Below are 16,095 nucleotides of genomic sequence, written 5' to 3'. Positions count from 1 at the left end.
GTGAGGCCCTGGCACAGGGTGCCCAGAGAAGCTGTGGCTGCCCCATCCCTGGAAGTGCCCAAGGCCAGGTTGGACAGGACTTGAAGTGACCCGGGATAGTGGAAGATGTTCCTGTCAATGGTAGGGGCTGGAACTGGATGATCTTTAAGGTCCCTTCCAACCCAAATCATTCTGTGATTCCATGATTCAATACCCCAGGAAATCTGCAAAGAAAAGGAGGATAACTGAAATTTATGGCTGGAGCAAGAAGTCAGAGGGACCATTTCCAGTTGTTTGTTTTAGTAAGTTCTTTAAAGGCAAAATATTTTTCACTGGCAGGTTTTTTGAATGACTGAATACACTCAGAGCTCAGTATTTGCAAGGCCTGGAGGAACACATTTTGATTTTCTGATGGAAGACTGCAGTCTTCAGCCCTCTCAGTATTAAGAACATTGGAGCCTGGGTTTCCTGTTGGTTTTTCTGAAGCAAACTTTAATCAAACTTGAAAAAAAAGGACTTTAATAACCTGAATTATGGCCCCCAGTGCTAGATCTTTGATATCAGAGTGAGCCTAGCAGTACTGATTCTCTCATGCTCAGCATTTCTTCTGATATTTTTTGCCACTTGTTAGGAATGTGTATTTTAAGAAAACCTCAGTTTAGGAAGTGCCTTTTCCCAGCAATTTTTCTGTATTTAAGTGGAACCTTCTTACATCACTCACATATATTTTTCCTCATTTTGAAGCAGATTATTTTTTTTAGGAACTCCTGGATTCCAAAATCTAAAAATGGAAATTTTGTTCCCTCTCCAAGTATGACACAGCGTTTGTCAGTCGCACCAGATGGGGAAGATGAGCCAAGAAAGCAGCATAGATAGTCAACCAATATTATTTTTTCATGTTGATGTTTTTCTGTGAGGAGGCAAATGTGCTTTTTTGACTCAATACAGCGTTTTAAGCTCTGGCTTGTCTGTTCAGAAGAACTTAGAGTTGGTTTTAATAAAACAGACTAGAGAGATTAGAAAATTCAGAGCCTTTCTGAAAGAACAGCAAATACCTGAAAGGGGCTGCCTTCATTTTTGGCCAAGAAATCTGATTAAACACCCCATAGCTAAAAACAGGATTTTCCTTTAGTGCTCTTTGTGCATTGTGGTTTTATTTGCTGCGGAAAAGGTTCTATACAGTGCTGATTCTCCAAAGCAGATGGCAAACAATGATTAACCAGTTCCTTCCAACTGCTCACTCATGAGCAGACACCAAGTTGAACCAGTTATTCATACTGAATTAAGCTTAAAAAATATCATGTATTTATGAGAGTAAATGTTCCCGTCTAAATGGAAACTTTCCCAGAATAGTGCACTTGGGGCTGGATGGATATCTTTAAGCATATTTCTGGTGGCAGAGGGTATGAAAAAGTAAATGATACTAGAATATGATTATAGTTCTTAATGTAATTTAAAATGATTCCATTGTAAGTGAAATAGTGATGCACAAGGGCAGGACCTCTGATCCATGTGCATTTGCAAGCCTGTCCTAGGCAGCAGTAAGTGTCTTGTGTGGCTGCTTAGTCTTACTATCCTGTCTAAAGCTTCTTTTAAGATTTGAGTGGAAGCACTGCTCTAACAGTAGTATCAAGGATTTTAGATTTATGGCATTTAGAGCTAATGGGAAGCACATTTGCTGTGCTTTCACATTCCTAAGCTGTTCTACTCATGGCACTTCAAGGCCAAGTGAGACCTAGGATAGACAAAATTAAAAAAAAAAAAAAAGATAAAACCTTTTAATATCAACAATTTGAGAAATGGTGTAAATGCTGTCATCAGCAAGATCATAATGAAACAGTCTGGGGCGACTGTGTAGGAAGCAGCTCTGCAGAAAAGGATCTGGGGTCCTGATGCACAGGTTGACACCCTGACACCCCCCAGCCATGTGCCAACTGCATGAGCAAAACAGGGCTCAGAGCAGTGATCCTCTCTCTTCACAGCACTGCCTTGGAGTCACAGAACGGTTTGCGTTGGGAGGGACCTCAAAGATCATCCAGTTCCAGCCCCCTGCCTTGGGCAGGGACACCTTCCTCTATCCCAGGTTGCTCCAAGTCCTGTCCAACCTGGCCTTGGGCACTGCCAGGGGTGGGGGAGCCACAGCGTCTGTGGGCAACCTGTGCCAGGGCCTCAACAACCTCACAGGGAACAATTTCTTCCCAATATCCCATCAAACCCTGCCCTCTCTCACTTTGAAGCCATTCCCCCTTGTCCTGTCAGGAGAAGCCCTTCAGGCTGTTAGGAAGGTCTGTGCAGGCAGGGAGGGCACAGAGGGGAGAGCTGCAGTGCTGCCTGCCGCTGCCTGACCCCGCAGTGAGCAGCTTCTCTCAGAGCTGCACAGCAATAGAGCAAGAGCTGGCAATAGAACAAGTTGAAAAAAAGTTCCAGTCAGATACAAGGAGAATCTTGTAACCAAACAGTGGTCAAAAGCTGGAAGGGGTGCCCAGAGAGGCTGTGGGTACTCCATCCTTAGAGGTCTCCAAGATTCAGTTGGGTGTTTGCCTCAGCAACCTGATTAATTAGACCTGCTTTGAACAGGATTCGGACTGGATGCTTTCAGGGGCCCCTTCCATCCTGGATTATTCTGTTATTCTTTGATTCCTTCACAACAAGGACTCAAAAAAATACTGCAGACTTGGACCACTGAAAGACCAGAAAGGAGCAACTTGTGTTCCTTAGGTGGAATTAATAATACTGTATATCTGCTCACTCACCTTCTAGTATCAAAGAGTCAGGGGTTTATGTAATTAGTGGTAACCTCAGCATTTTTCTGTATGGCTCTGCCTAAAGGGAAATGCCAGCTTTGCTACATTATAACAAAAATTTTACTGACTTCAGGAAACTGTGAATTCTGCCAGCTTGAATGGGCATCACTGGAGGGTTCTTTAAAGTCAGATAATGGTTTTAAAGTGGGGAGAATCTCAGAGAATAGTTCTGAGTTTCCCTGAAAGTGTATTTCACAACATCAAACTCCTTTAGCATATGCACATTAAGTAATGCTAGTTTTGGAAACAAACAAACAAACAAAAAGTATTTCTCTCAGCTTGTACCTGTGTTCCTGGAAGCACGAGTATTTAACTGAGTGGCTGAAAAAAAAGAGGGAAAATTGTACAGAAGAAAAGTTTCCCTATGATCACCAAGTAAAAAAGTATTTCCAAGCTTTGGAAAATGTTGGCCAGCTCTGACATTTAGGCAGATCATCTTACAAAGAAAGACTGTATAAAAAATCTGAACTTTATCATATGAGCTTGCTTACACCCTGAAAAAGCCTGGTTTTTACAGCCAGGATAAAACATACAAACTGCAGTATAAACATACAGTGCCCTGGTAGGGCATATGTTCCTTTACTGCATTTCTCACAAGGGGGAAGGGATTTTGACATGACTTAGGCTGGCTTTATGCAATGGCACTTGGCAGCAGAGCATATAGAGCCCTGGTACTGTTATGTTTGGATGATAAAAAATGTCCAGGATACGTTTCCTCTTCTTATCTAAGCAGCCTGTTCTACTTCATAATGTTGTATATGCTAGTGACTACAGCATTTTTAATTGTCTGGATTATGTGTGAGTACAGATAATGATAAATGCACACTGGAGTCTACTTGGCCCATAAAAATTTTATGCAACTCTGAGGAAAAGTTACTGTTATTAAAGAACCATTTTGGAAACTGAGGTGCCTGTTTCAGCAGCCCAGCCTTAATCTTAACTTTTATGGACTCAGTGTTTTGGGTGAGTGCAGGTGTATGTGTAATTACGAATTTTAAATGGTCTACGAATATTTAAGAACAAAAATACTGCCTATGCAGTAGAGGTTGATTTCTAGAAAATAATGGCTACAGAACCATTTGGTAATTTTCTACCCTGCCCTTCCAAAAGAACAGTCTGGATCTAAGGAGTGTCTGTCACATGCTATTGGCAGTTCCAGTGTTTGGCATTTGTGGTGATTTTATACTAATATTGATAAAATATTTATGTTTCTCTTCCTCATATGTTTTAGCCTTCAGAACTTGTTTTCTTGGCATTTTTTCCCTGTAGTCAAGAGAGATTTTTACATATATGTAGAGAATCTGCTACAATACATTTGTCCGGTAGCTGGAGCATTAAAAAACAAGAAACATAAATCTTGGAGTTCTGAGGAGTGGTAATACAGCTTTTAGGATTTAGGAAGACTTTTTTTTTTAATGGAACACTTACATGCTTGTATGTGAATCCATTACATGACGTACACCATGGTTAGCAACAGCTTTTGTGTGTCATGGCTCAGGTTCCCATACACTCCTGACAGTTTATGCATATTCATGAGATCCATGACATTTTCCTGCATCTGCTCTTATCACAGATTTCATTTCAAAGCAGCACTTCATTGATGTAGTACACTGACACATTTTACATATAATTGCTTTTCGTCTGGTTGCATGATTATTTTGTGACACCTAGTGGATAAATTGATAGTGGTGCTGATTTAAATTGCCTCTGGTTTTTTTATTCTCCTGGTAAAAGTTCTGGCCTGGAAACTCAATTCACATCACAAACACATAGACTCTCTTGTTTTCTAGCTTTCTGCTATTTTTTTTCCCTCTTTAACTTTGCTCATGGAATAACTTGCTCATAGGCAGGTGAACAAATACCCAACACCAGTCTTGAGGGAATTCCAAGAGTCCCAAAATAATTCAAGGTAGTGAACATTTGAAAATGTCATGCAATTGTTTATTCAAACTCCCTACCTGTGCAGTCTGGGATCTTCACACAATAACTTCTTCTACTGTATTAACTTTTTTTGAGGTGTGCTTCAAGCATGCAGTTCCATTAAGAACAAAATGTGCACTATGTAAAGTTGTAAAAGGTTGCAAGAAGTACTCATTTCCCTATGAGGACTCCTAGAAATATCTGTTCCTTTAGTGTTCTTGAAGAATGAAGTCTGATAAATAATTAAAATATTATTCTATAGACACAAAAATATTTTCAGAATATTTACATTGAGAGTCTAGAAATGCCTTAAATGCATGACCTACTTTCACAACTAAGATAGGTCTTGTGAAGTATACCTTAATTTACATGTCATGGATTCTGTGCCTAAAGCTTATTTCTGCAACAGGAAAATATTGAAATACTGTCCACTGTGTTTGCTACAAATGCTGTGAGATAGAAAAACAGGTACTTTTATATGGCTCTTATCTTTTGTGTTGATAAGAGGAAGGGAATCAATTATTTCAGTTGCACCAAGTCTGCTTGCTGCGTTTCTCAGTGGATACTAGTAATGTGCATGTTTCTGTCTTCAGAGAAGGTTTAATCTGCTCTTGGCACCACAGATCTTAAATTCTGGAGTCTGTCATCCCTGAGCAGGCACAGAACAATAGCTTACAGGATAGCCAAGATAGAATTTAGTAGATTTTAAACAGGAGCTAAAAGGAACTGTAAGGTAGATGAATTTGGAGCTAAGAGGTTATGTATTTTTCATATGTGGGGAATTAGAATGGAGTTGTGCACAGGACATGAAGAAATTGATTCTAAAGACCATCTACAAGATTTTAGGTTTCAGGTTTTTACTCTTCAGAGAAAATGTGTTACATATTTTGACTCCCAAGAGGCTTCACAACCAGAAAAAGTAACACTGAACTGTGCTTTTAATGCTGACTGACAAGGCACTCTTTTCCCTGTGCTTTTCCTGGTTGCTCCTTGTAACAGTTCTCTTGTGACTTCTGTTTATGTAAAATTAGGGTCTGTAGCAACAGCATCATGAATAATGGACACGGAGAGCCGAGCGCACCGTGGAGCTCTGGCAGAGATCTGCTCGCGCTCTACCCCTGCAGCCCACTCATGAGTGTTTAGCCAGTGAAAGCTTCAGTCTCAGGTACACAAACTTACACTGGTGTCCAGCTGTGGGCAGTCACCTGAGAGGAGAGAAGGCTGTGTGGAGCTGAGCACGGGCAGTGCTGTGTGTCTGAGCCCCAGCCTGGAATTCACGAGGAATTCCCTTGTGCCCGCGAGTGCCATGTCAGCAGCACTGCCCACTCGCCCCAACGCTCCAAAAGCCTTCACCCCCTCAGCATGCAGGCCCAGAGGGCAGAAGGGCCCTTGTGTGCAAATGGCAGATTTCAGTGCTTCCCCCTTGCTTTTGAAAGGCTCATGTAAGGCTGGGCTGGGCGAGTGTGTGCGTAAGGCTCTTGGCAGTGTTGCTGGAATGCTCCGAATGGAAAATAACTGCTCAGAGCAGAGGCAAAGTCATGGTAACAAAGCACAAGTGTGTGCTTCTGAAATCATAACACAGCTTGAGACACCATCCCATCCCAGGGTGATAACAAAGCTGTTGCAGTGCACAGGGATCTGTGTGGTGTCCAAAGAGAAATAGTCACTAAAAGAAGACAGGGAACTCAATAAGTGGCAGTTTTGCTAGTGGCAAAGTCTTGGAGGTCCCCTGTGCTTAACAGGGTTAGGGACAACACTTGCTCTTGCAAGTAGGCTTGTCTGATCATGTCTGCAGCCTCACAACCTCCCCAAGCCCCAAAAGTAACCAGAAACAAACTGGGTTTGCAATGCCTGTACAAATGCTTTCTCCATGTTAGTGCGTGTGGATTTCCAGGCCTCTGCTGGCTTACTGTCAGGTTGAACCAAGCCCACTGGCTCAACCCCAAATGCAGTCCAGACTCCAGAACATTGTTCTGCAATAGAAATGAATTTTAGGCTTTTAACAATATTGTAAAACAAACATACTATACAGAACAGTGATTTCATGCCAGCTTTCCATACAATGCTATCCACAATTTCAAATGCTGCAGGCTCTGAAGTGATCATCACAAATGGAACAGTCTGTAAAGGTTGGATTGTGCTTGTCTGCTATCATGTAAAGCTCCTTCTTCAAGAGCACTCAAGTAACTTTATCCTGTTTGTGGTGATGGCAGATGTAAGGGTGCATTGATGTAAATACAGAATTTTAGTCTAAATCCACTAACACTAGTTTATTTGGAGCTTTGACCTACTCCTGCCTCCCCGACCACTAATTCATTCACTCCTCCTTGTCAGCTGCTTGATCTCACTAAGGGCTGAAATTTAAAATTAAAGCTGCATGGGAGAAAGGCCAGAAGCCATTTTTCTACCAACTATAACTATTAGGATGGCTGCATTCTGCAAAATGAATTTTAGTTTCTTGCTGAGGCTTAACCTGACAGACATTCCATCTTGGTGTTTAATTAAGTTCGGATTTGCATATACTAGTTTATTGCATGTCTTCTTAAAAAAAAAAAAAAAAAGAAAGAAAAACCACCAATTTTCAAGGACCTGAATCAATTTCAGAGTGAAAATTCAGTTTTCCCAAAAAGGAATTAGTGGATTGATATTGGAAATGGCATTTTTTTTAAGAAGAAGTGACTCTATTCAATTTTTCCTAGCTTCTATAAGGAACTGAAAAAAATAGCACTTTCTCAGTGGTGTGACATAGGTTAGGTGTGAAACTGTATGAATTGCACATACTTAAAAGCCAAATCCACTTGTCTTAAAATTCAGATGGCTTATTTCAGATTTTCTGTGTAGGCATTTTTCATCCAAAAAGAATTTAAAATATCACTCAAATAATTGCTGGTGAGATGGCTGAGTATTTAGCTGGAGAGACAGAAGGCTGTGGTTCTGACTGTTGTCTGCATCACTGACTGTGCCTGGTTTTTATTTTCACAGGGCTTTAGTGGGAGTGGGAAAGGTGCAGTTTTGGAGAGCTGTACATCACATATCAAGTCAAAGATGAGGGTGATCAGTTTAAGTGTCCAGTTTTGTGTTCAGAGATGTAAAGGCAAATTCAGGTGATGTCAGCTGAGTTTGGTGAGCTCAGCTCTTTCAAATATAAGGTCCATTGCTCAACATCCTAAAATTAGTGAATATTTGTGGGGGTTGTCATTAACATTTCATTTTTGTGATCTGCATGAATACAATCCTCCCAGGAGCATGGAGATAACTGAGGAATGTTTAGGAAATACTGTAAGAGAGGTGTTCTATGCCCCTTTTACCCTTGCTATCTCCATCTGCCAAGACAAAATAAACCTGACACATTCTCTTTGTTCTTTTCCTAATAAAAACCAGTCCCTGATTTGTCACAGCTTCATCTCCTCTTGCTGGCTTCATTTCCCAGATGATTCAGCCCTTGCACTTTTGCTTTTACACATGGTAAGGTAGCAAGAGTACCTGTAAAATCTGTTTTTCATAAGTTGTATCTCACTTACCTGATGGATTTGCCATTTCCACACAGGTTTCACCTTGCCTGGACTCTGGACTTGCCCTGATTTCTGGGCATTAGGATCTGGGGGTCCTCATCTCTGCCATGGAGAGCTCAGGGATGCAGTGGGGGCAAGCACAGCAGCTCAGCTGGGAAGCCAGGAGATGGAAAGATTATGCCAGGAAAACAGGAGACTGATCTTAAGTCCTACAAAACTAATAGCTTGTAATGCACTGAACAGTTCTGTTGTGTCTTTCACAGCTTATTTTTCAGAAAATAGATCTCCTTAAATGTTTATTTGCATAAGATCACAAGTGCAACATACAGAGCTGCCAGTGCTTAGCCCTGGTTTAATTTCTGTATTTGTGGAGGCTTTGAGACATCAAGTGTTTCATCATTCTCTGGAATACCAGCTTTTGGGGCTTTTTAGCATTCGGACTAGTACATAGGCAAAATGCAGAGATAAATGCAATAGAAAAACAACTATTTTGTCAGTGTAGGTACTGCAGTTTTCCTAAGCAGGAGACATGATCCCACCTCCAAGAAAAATTAGGTGTATTTTGATGAAAAATGGTCTTTACCCTAATGCATGTTTAACATTCCAGGCATTTCACAGAACACAAGGTGTATGAAATGCTAACATAACACCTGTAGAACATGTCTGTGGTGATGCAGAACACCTTTGGTGCACACCCAGCCCCAGCTCCTTGGATCTGCTGCTTGTCACACCTCCCTACACCCAGTCAAGGAGTTACAGCAGCTGACATTAAACACTTCCCATTCTCTGATAACCATTGTAAAACTTTTCTGGGAGGTCATTTCTGTGGAGGAATTTCCTTGACTTTAGCATGATTCCACACAAGTGAGGAAGCTCCTGTGCAGGTCTGGCTGGTAGTCAGGCTACAGTATGGCAGATGGACTTATTTCAGCTGATTTAAATATTTAAGTGTTGTTACATTCTGTTGCCTTTTTTCCCCCCCATACATGAAACATTCAGACTTCAGAAACATACAAAAATTGCTGCAGAGCTCAGAGACATTTAGCCAGAGAGTTCTGACTCATTTCACAGACTCCTTTTTCTCAAATACTTGCAAAGAGTTCAATAATGACAACAGCTTCACTGAATACATAAAACTGTTTATTATAAAGAGCTGTGTTGCACTGCCTTTGATGTTGTATTTAATAAAGAAAGGGTGAACAAAATTTATATAACCGATTTTAACAGATAATGAAAATAGTCATTGGCCCCTAAATTCTTTTTGATGTGTAAGCTTGCTGCACATCATTTGAACTTCTGTGTCTCATAATTTGTGCTGTATTGGATAATCAGGGCTTCCTTCAAAGCCACTGAGGCCAAGTGAGGGTGTCCTGTTGATCTCAATAGTGTGTGAACACTCCCCTTCTTAAAAGTCTCCCTCATGAATCTGAGGAAAACGCTTCCCTGCAAAAGTGTGCCTATGGCTTGTACAAAGCAGGACAGCACGCCTGACTGCTCCAGCACCGAGGAACCCATGGGTGAGCAAACCTTCATCCCCCTTTAGTGCTTTATCACAATGGATGGAGTGAGAAATTTGCTTCCCTCGTTACAGCCCGGCCTCACTCTTGCCCTGGGGAAGATGTGAGCAAGCTGCTGGACACAGCTGATGCTCTGACAGACAGACAGACACTTGTGCAGAGGAGGAGCCCTCCTGAATTGAACCTTAGAAAATCCTGTGCATCTCCTCTGAATGGAGGAGGCTGTGGAGCTCTGGTCCTGTGAGTTTTTTCCCATTGTACCTGCCTGAAGTTCTGGCAGAATATGGCCTATATTATTAAATTGCAGGAAAGTTTCACAACTGTTGTTTGCCATTTTAGAAGCAACTGCATTTAAGTAATGAGTGAGATTGCAGTACATGTTGTATTTCACAGGTGTCACAACATCAGAGTGTTTTTTCTTCTTGAAGTTTGCATGCTATGTGAAGGCAGTGTGTAATTTTTGTTATATTTAGTTAAAAATATATATTTTTAATACACTGTGTGGAGTTTATCATACATAAATCCAAGGAAACTGAATCCTTCTCTCCTCTAAGTAATCTCTACCTGAAATATCTAGGAAAGTTTCCTGCCACAATACTGCTTTGCCACAATCCTGCCCCAGAAGAAGGGGAGTGGGCTGATCCCAGTTCTGAAGAGAGAGGAGCAAGTTCTGCCTGATCCAAGCCCTGCTGAGTTTGGTCAGGAGGCTTCCCTCGGCTGCAGTGCCCACCTTGGCATATCCTCAGCCATTTTCCCCACAGTGCTCTTCCCAAACATGTTGGTGACATTTCTAATTGTGAATAAACAGTCTGTAGGAGCAGGGTCGGGACTGTGCTTCGCTTGGGAAGCCAGAAGGTCATCACTGCATGCAGAGAGATTGGAAACTGCTGGTCTGGCCTGCATCCAGACCCCAGTCCCTGCCTCCAAGCCCTCTTCTTCCCTGGTAATCACAGTGCACTCCAAGAGCACACAGCCGGGGCATTTCCTTCTTCCTGGGAGCCAGGGAGGCTTAGCCTTTGTAAATCCTCACAAGGTTTTGGGGGGAAGGTACCTTGAAATTGGAGAATGCTTGTTCTGTGCTGTCCCAGTCTGTTCATTAGTAAGGCTTTTAGTGATATAACAACCCTGCTTTAAAACTGTCTGCTTTCCTGTAACATCACAGAAATAGCAGACTTGGCCCCCTGCCTTTTGAAAAGTGACTGCTGAGGTACTTATTAACATCAGTTCCAAAACGTTTTTCAGTGAGAGTTGGAATATGGAAATGTCATATTTTTCCTAGTATTAAACAATTGTTAAACTAGAAACATAACTCTTGCCAGATAGCTATTTCTTGTGCCTGTCGTCTTTGTAGAAGGAAAATGAACATGCATTTTTTCTTTCATTAAGTATTTTAAAGTTCATCCTTGTTTGGTGATCTAGGCAATTAAAATAAGTTTATGGGCAGCTTGTGAGAGCAGAAGACTAATTAATTTTAGGTGTTGGATAAAGCACATTCTTTTCAATTTTTGTTTGCTAATGAGTATTACTAATACCCATATTAACAGATCTTATAGAAAAAAATATTGCACAGAGTTTATGGTACTTTACAAGTAATTATCTCAACATCATTATGAATTTAAAAACTACTGCTTTTGTGGTGAAATATACCTTAAGGCAGCATTATATCAGCACAGCACCTAGAGAAAAGAATCTCTAATATCTTTATCATAGAAAATAAGAGCATCCTTTACAAATGGTTAATTCAAGTTCAGCATTTTTTCAGCAGGGATTAATATTTTCCAGTTTCCCACCTAGTATTGCCCCCAAAAGTGTGAGGTCCAGATATATTAAGACAGGCAGTGTAAATCCCTAGAACATACTCCAGAATGTTGTTTTTCTGTCAATCTGTATTTCTCTCTTGTAGAGTCACTAAGATCAGTGAAAGTTCTTCATCCAAAATTCCCTGTCATTGGAGTTGGATGGGTCTGTGGGATAGTTTGGGCTTTTCACTACTGTGACTGTATCCTTTTAGAGTCAGACTGGTTCTTGGAACTGGTTTCACTGGACCATCCAGTATAAAGAGTTGCTCTTCTGAAAGGCTACGTTGTTTTTATCCCTCCACTGTGAAGTAGATGCTTGCAAAAAGTTACACTTTGAAGTCACACAATACTCAGCTTTCCTCCAGTTATATTATGTAACACTGTTCTATTGATATAAGCACAGGGTTTCTTTTACACAGAAAACACTTTCTGAGAGGTGACTGTGCAGCACATCCAGCCTTGCTGAAACTGCACAGAAGTTTAGCTCCACTTCACATTCTCAGCTCTAAGGAAAAATACTGAGATCTCTGATTGCATGCATAAAGAACTTGTTTCTTTTTAAATGTCTTATCTAAAAAACAGAGGTACAGGGTAGGGGTTTTTTCAGACTATTATTGGGAAAACAATTGACAATGCCTAAAAGCTGGTACTCAGAAAATTCTGAGATTTAAAACCCTTAAGTACATAGAGAAGACTATCAGGCTTTCTGCTGGAGAGCTTTCCAAAGGAGTTCTTTATAGAAGTTAAGGTATCAGTTTGGAGGGTGTTTTGCATTGATGAAATGTTGAAATCTCTCAAGGTATTCCTTTGGTATGGTATTGAAAGAACCTCACTCTTTTTGGCCTGCAAGGACTTGGAGGTTCCAAGAGGTGAAATGCATGGCTGGACAGAGTTTCCTTCCTTGCAGTGATCTCAGCATGGTCAGAGTTGCACCTGTCCTGTTTTGTCCAACAAATGGCACCATGTCAGCCAATGGCCTCTTTCTACGTGGTCTCAGCCCACTACAGTGAAATGATCTTTGACATTGATGCCATAACATGTCCTTTATAGATTAACACATTGATATCCAATTTGATCAGATATCTGCATTCTCCTTCCTTCTCTGCTTTGTGTAAAAGTGTTCGTTCCTTGAAGGTGAAGTACCTGATACCTCTCTCTGCCTGTCTCTGCAATGCTCCTGATATTCAAGTCAATCTAATAAAAAATTATTCTCTTTTCACTATACTTTGCTCTTGCCTGTCTCTTTGAGTGGGGTCCCCATGGGTGTACTTGTGGTAGTACCAGGTGAATGGGAAAGCTGGTGCTGTGCGTGCTTCTCCTGGAGGAAGAAGCTGCTCTCTGCTTTGCACATGCTCTCACCCACCTTGTAATTGTTTCAGTGTGCAGTGAAATGCAGTTGAGATTTGTGTGTTTTGTCTTGCTCTTCTCTTTTCAGATCCCCACAGCAGTGATGCTGAAAGCCAGGGCAGATGGCTTCTATCCCCCTGCAGTGTGACCAAGTGACCTCAGGGTGAGACTTGCTGAGTGAAACAACTCTCCTTGATCCGTGTGGGGCTGATGGATGCCGCATTTATTGTGCTCTTTAATTAACTAGCAAAAGGTTAGTTCACTGATTAAGGTAGGGTGTTTGTTTTAAAAGTTTGTTTATTTATGAAAGCAGTGTTTATATTAGAATACAGACTGATATCTCAGTTATTCCCATTTCTTTATATCTGCCCTGAATAGGAAGTGCTGTTGTCTATCAAACCAGGTGGCAGGGAATAACAACCCCCTCAAACAGAAGCATAAGTTTGAGGCTACAGAAGCTGATGCTATAGTGGCAGTTCTGCTAATCCCCCTAACCAAGGTCTGTGTGGTACAGTGGGGTGTGTTTATTTGGTCATCAATTCAGAGCTGGGTTACTGCTCAGTTAGGAGTATTGCTGAGTGGGCTGCAATTCCTCAGTCTTGACAAACTCATTGCTCAGTCTTTGGGGTTTACCTATGCAGAACTTGGGAAATTCACTTAGAGAACCTCAGCTCTTCCCCATTAGGATAATGGAGAATTATCTGGAAGCAAGTTAAATAATCCCTCTAAGTCAGCATTCATTCTAAGTCACAGTGATGCCTTTCCCGAAGTGACAAACTGGTTTGATAAGGTGCAGTCATGTAGGAGCTGGAAGTACACAAGTGCAGTTATTAAAAATGAATGCTGTATCCTGTTTCCCTTGTGTATCTTGTCACTGACATGACTTCACAAGTTGCAAATCTATTAAACATTTCAAACATGGAACTGGAGCTCATTAAGCAGAACATTGACTGGTATATAGCAAAATGTTTCAAATTCAAGACTGTTAACATTTGTCTCCAGAGTTTTTTGTCTTCTAGGTTGTCACTAAGCAATCCAGCTGTCTGGGAATGCAGCCTGTGCTTCCTGTGATCAGAATGTGACTGTCCTTTGGGGTGAGGTAGTAGGTTGTATAGTTTTAGGGCTATGCCCTGCCTGTCAGATAACTATACAATCTACTGTCTTTCCTGAAGTGGCTGTGATGTCAGCGCTGGATGTCTCCAAAAGACAACACAGATATTTTCCAACTGTACCATTCTCTGGCTCTGTCTCCGTGTTTGGTTCGTGTACACAAATGTCCTCAGAGTGTTTAGATTCCTGTATTTCCCATTCAGGCTCAAAAGCCATTTCCTTCTGGCATTTTTGGGGAGCAGGTGGGGTGTGAGTGCCAGGACACAGAGGTACAGCGCAGTCCGCAGTGGATTTGCTCAGGCACAGCTGTCTGGGACTGCCATGGGAGTGGCCACTTTCAAACAGCTGATCCATCTCTCCCTTGTTTTCTGGCATCTGTGTTCATATTAAACATAAAATGGTGCTTTTGATTCAGCAGCTGTTTAAATCCACTTGGTGTAGGCAGTTTGAGAAACTCCAAAGGGATGAGCTGGACAAAACCCTGAGAGGATGTCTTCCCACTCAGTCGTGTTCTGCCCTGGAAATGGTAAATTCTTGAACCCTAATTAAGAGGTCTCTTCAGTCAGTTTTGGGCACTGATTTAACTTGCTTTTTTATTACATATTGCTAGTTTGGGAGGGACAGTGTTTGCCTCTGCAGTTCTCCTGTCCCTGCAGTGCCTCCACCAGTTCTGTCTGACTCCCAGGTGGAGCTGTGGGGAAGGGCTGAGGTCCCACATGGCCTTTCTAAGGCTAAGACATGTGTGGGCTGGAGAGTGATAAGGTCATTTGCTAGCAAATGGTGAAATGTTTCCTCCAGAAGATGCACGTGATGCTCTAACAGGATGAGGTAGTAGGTTGTGTGGTTTCAGGGTAGTGATTTTGCCCCAATCAGGAGATAACTATACAACCTACTGCCTTCCCTGATAGGCAGCATAACAACCTCAGTGTCTTAATTCACAGAGAAACAAGAGCTAAAATACACTCCTGAGATATACTTCTGAGACCTGCAAAGTAAGTCTAGATACAATTGTTGCTATCCTGTCCCTAATAGCTCTAAATTTAGATTTTAAGTGTAGATTTTTGATAACTGCCTGCAAAATAATTACCCTTTTTTAAGTCTTTATCATGAAAAATTGAATTAAAGAAGTTTTATTTATTTCAAAGTTTGCCTGCTCTTGATCTGTTTCATTTTTGGTTCATTTGAGTGGGATGAAGTTACTTGGGGAAGTTATTCCAAAAATGCTGCCAACTTGCATTGAGGCAGTTTGTATTTCCTTGACATCTAAGTTTGAGTGCAACAAATATTACTCACAATACCCTGGTTTAGTTCAACCTTACCTCTCCCTCAGGAATCTTGCAGTGTTTTGCAAAGAGTTCTGGGTTAAATCACACAACATTCTTCAGCAGGTAAGGTTTACATTGCAAGGGAAAAGCTGTAACAATGAAAATCAAGAGTGAGAATTAAAAAACCAAAACCAGACATCTGTTTAGTCCCTCAGTTTCTTATAATGGGCTCATTTAATGTTTAGTGCCCCAAAAGAATTCTTTGCTGTCTAAAAAGTTCAAATTGCATCTGAAAAACTGTGGACAAAAAATGTTTGGTTATTAAAGATATTTTGAGAATATGAACTCTAGAGTCTTACAAGAAAAATCAGTGGAAGAAAGGGACTATAACAACAAGGTGCTGAGTTTGGCTGTAGACAAAGAAATCATTCTCCCATGTGCAAAATACACCCAAAACCAGGAGTCCTGTAAACCTTAAAGTTACCTTGAGACCAGAGGTATCAGACTGGTTTTGCATAACCATTAGTATATATTTTGATTGTACAGCAGCCTGTTACTGTAGACTGGAGTCGGAATTTGAGGTAGGTGTAATCCTGTGTTTCTGTCTGCCGTGCTACACAGAGGCCAGCCTGCTTTCCTGAGAAGCTTTTCCCTCCTCTCTGTAACTGGGAGAGCTGTGACTTGCACAGTGAGAGCAAATGGAATAACTCGTGGTATGGTCAGAAGCTAAAGTGGGTATTTTATTGCCTCTCTGGTCCAAAAATACCACATGTTATCTGGAGTCAGGTGGTATTTGAGGTCATTCAACACCTCGAAACAGGGCCTTTTGTTCACACATTTAC

The 16,095-nt window shown here is 41.3% G+C and overlaps 1 long non-coding RNA gene across 1 annotated transcript; it reads right to left on the bottom strand.

Annotated features, from left to right (window-relative positions):
* Nucleotides 1-8,268: 8,268 nt before the first annotated feature.
* Nucleotides 8,269-15,825, bottom strand: LOC121332884. The gene is made up of 3 exons (XR_005952217.1): nucleotides 15,738-15,825; nucleotides 15,308-15,402; nucleotides 8,269-8,366 (listed from the first exon to the last, which is right to left on the bottom strand). It is a non-coding gene; the product is annotated as an uncharacterized LOC121332884 (long non-coding RNA).
* Between the last annotated feature and the right edge of the window lie 270 nt (nucleotides 15,826-16,095).

The sequence above is a fragment of the Onychostruthus taczanowskii genome, unplaced genomic scaffold (genome assembly GCF_017590055.1).
Source record: "Onychostruthus taczanowskii isolate IOZ18803 unplaced genomic scaffold, ASM1759005v1 scaffold15, whole genome shotgun sequence".
NCBI classification, from domain to species: domain Eukaryota; kingdom Metazoa; phylum Chordata; class Aves; order Passeriformes; family Passeridae; genus Onychostruthus; species Onychostruthus taczanowskii.
The sequence above is the reverse complement of the archived record's forward strand: the minus strand, read 5'-3'. Positions and strand labels throughout refer to the sequence as shown.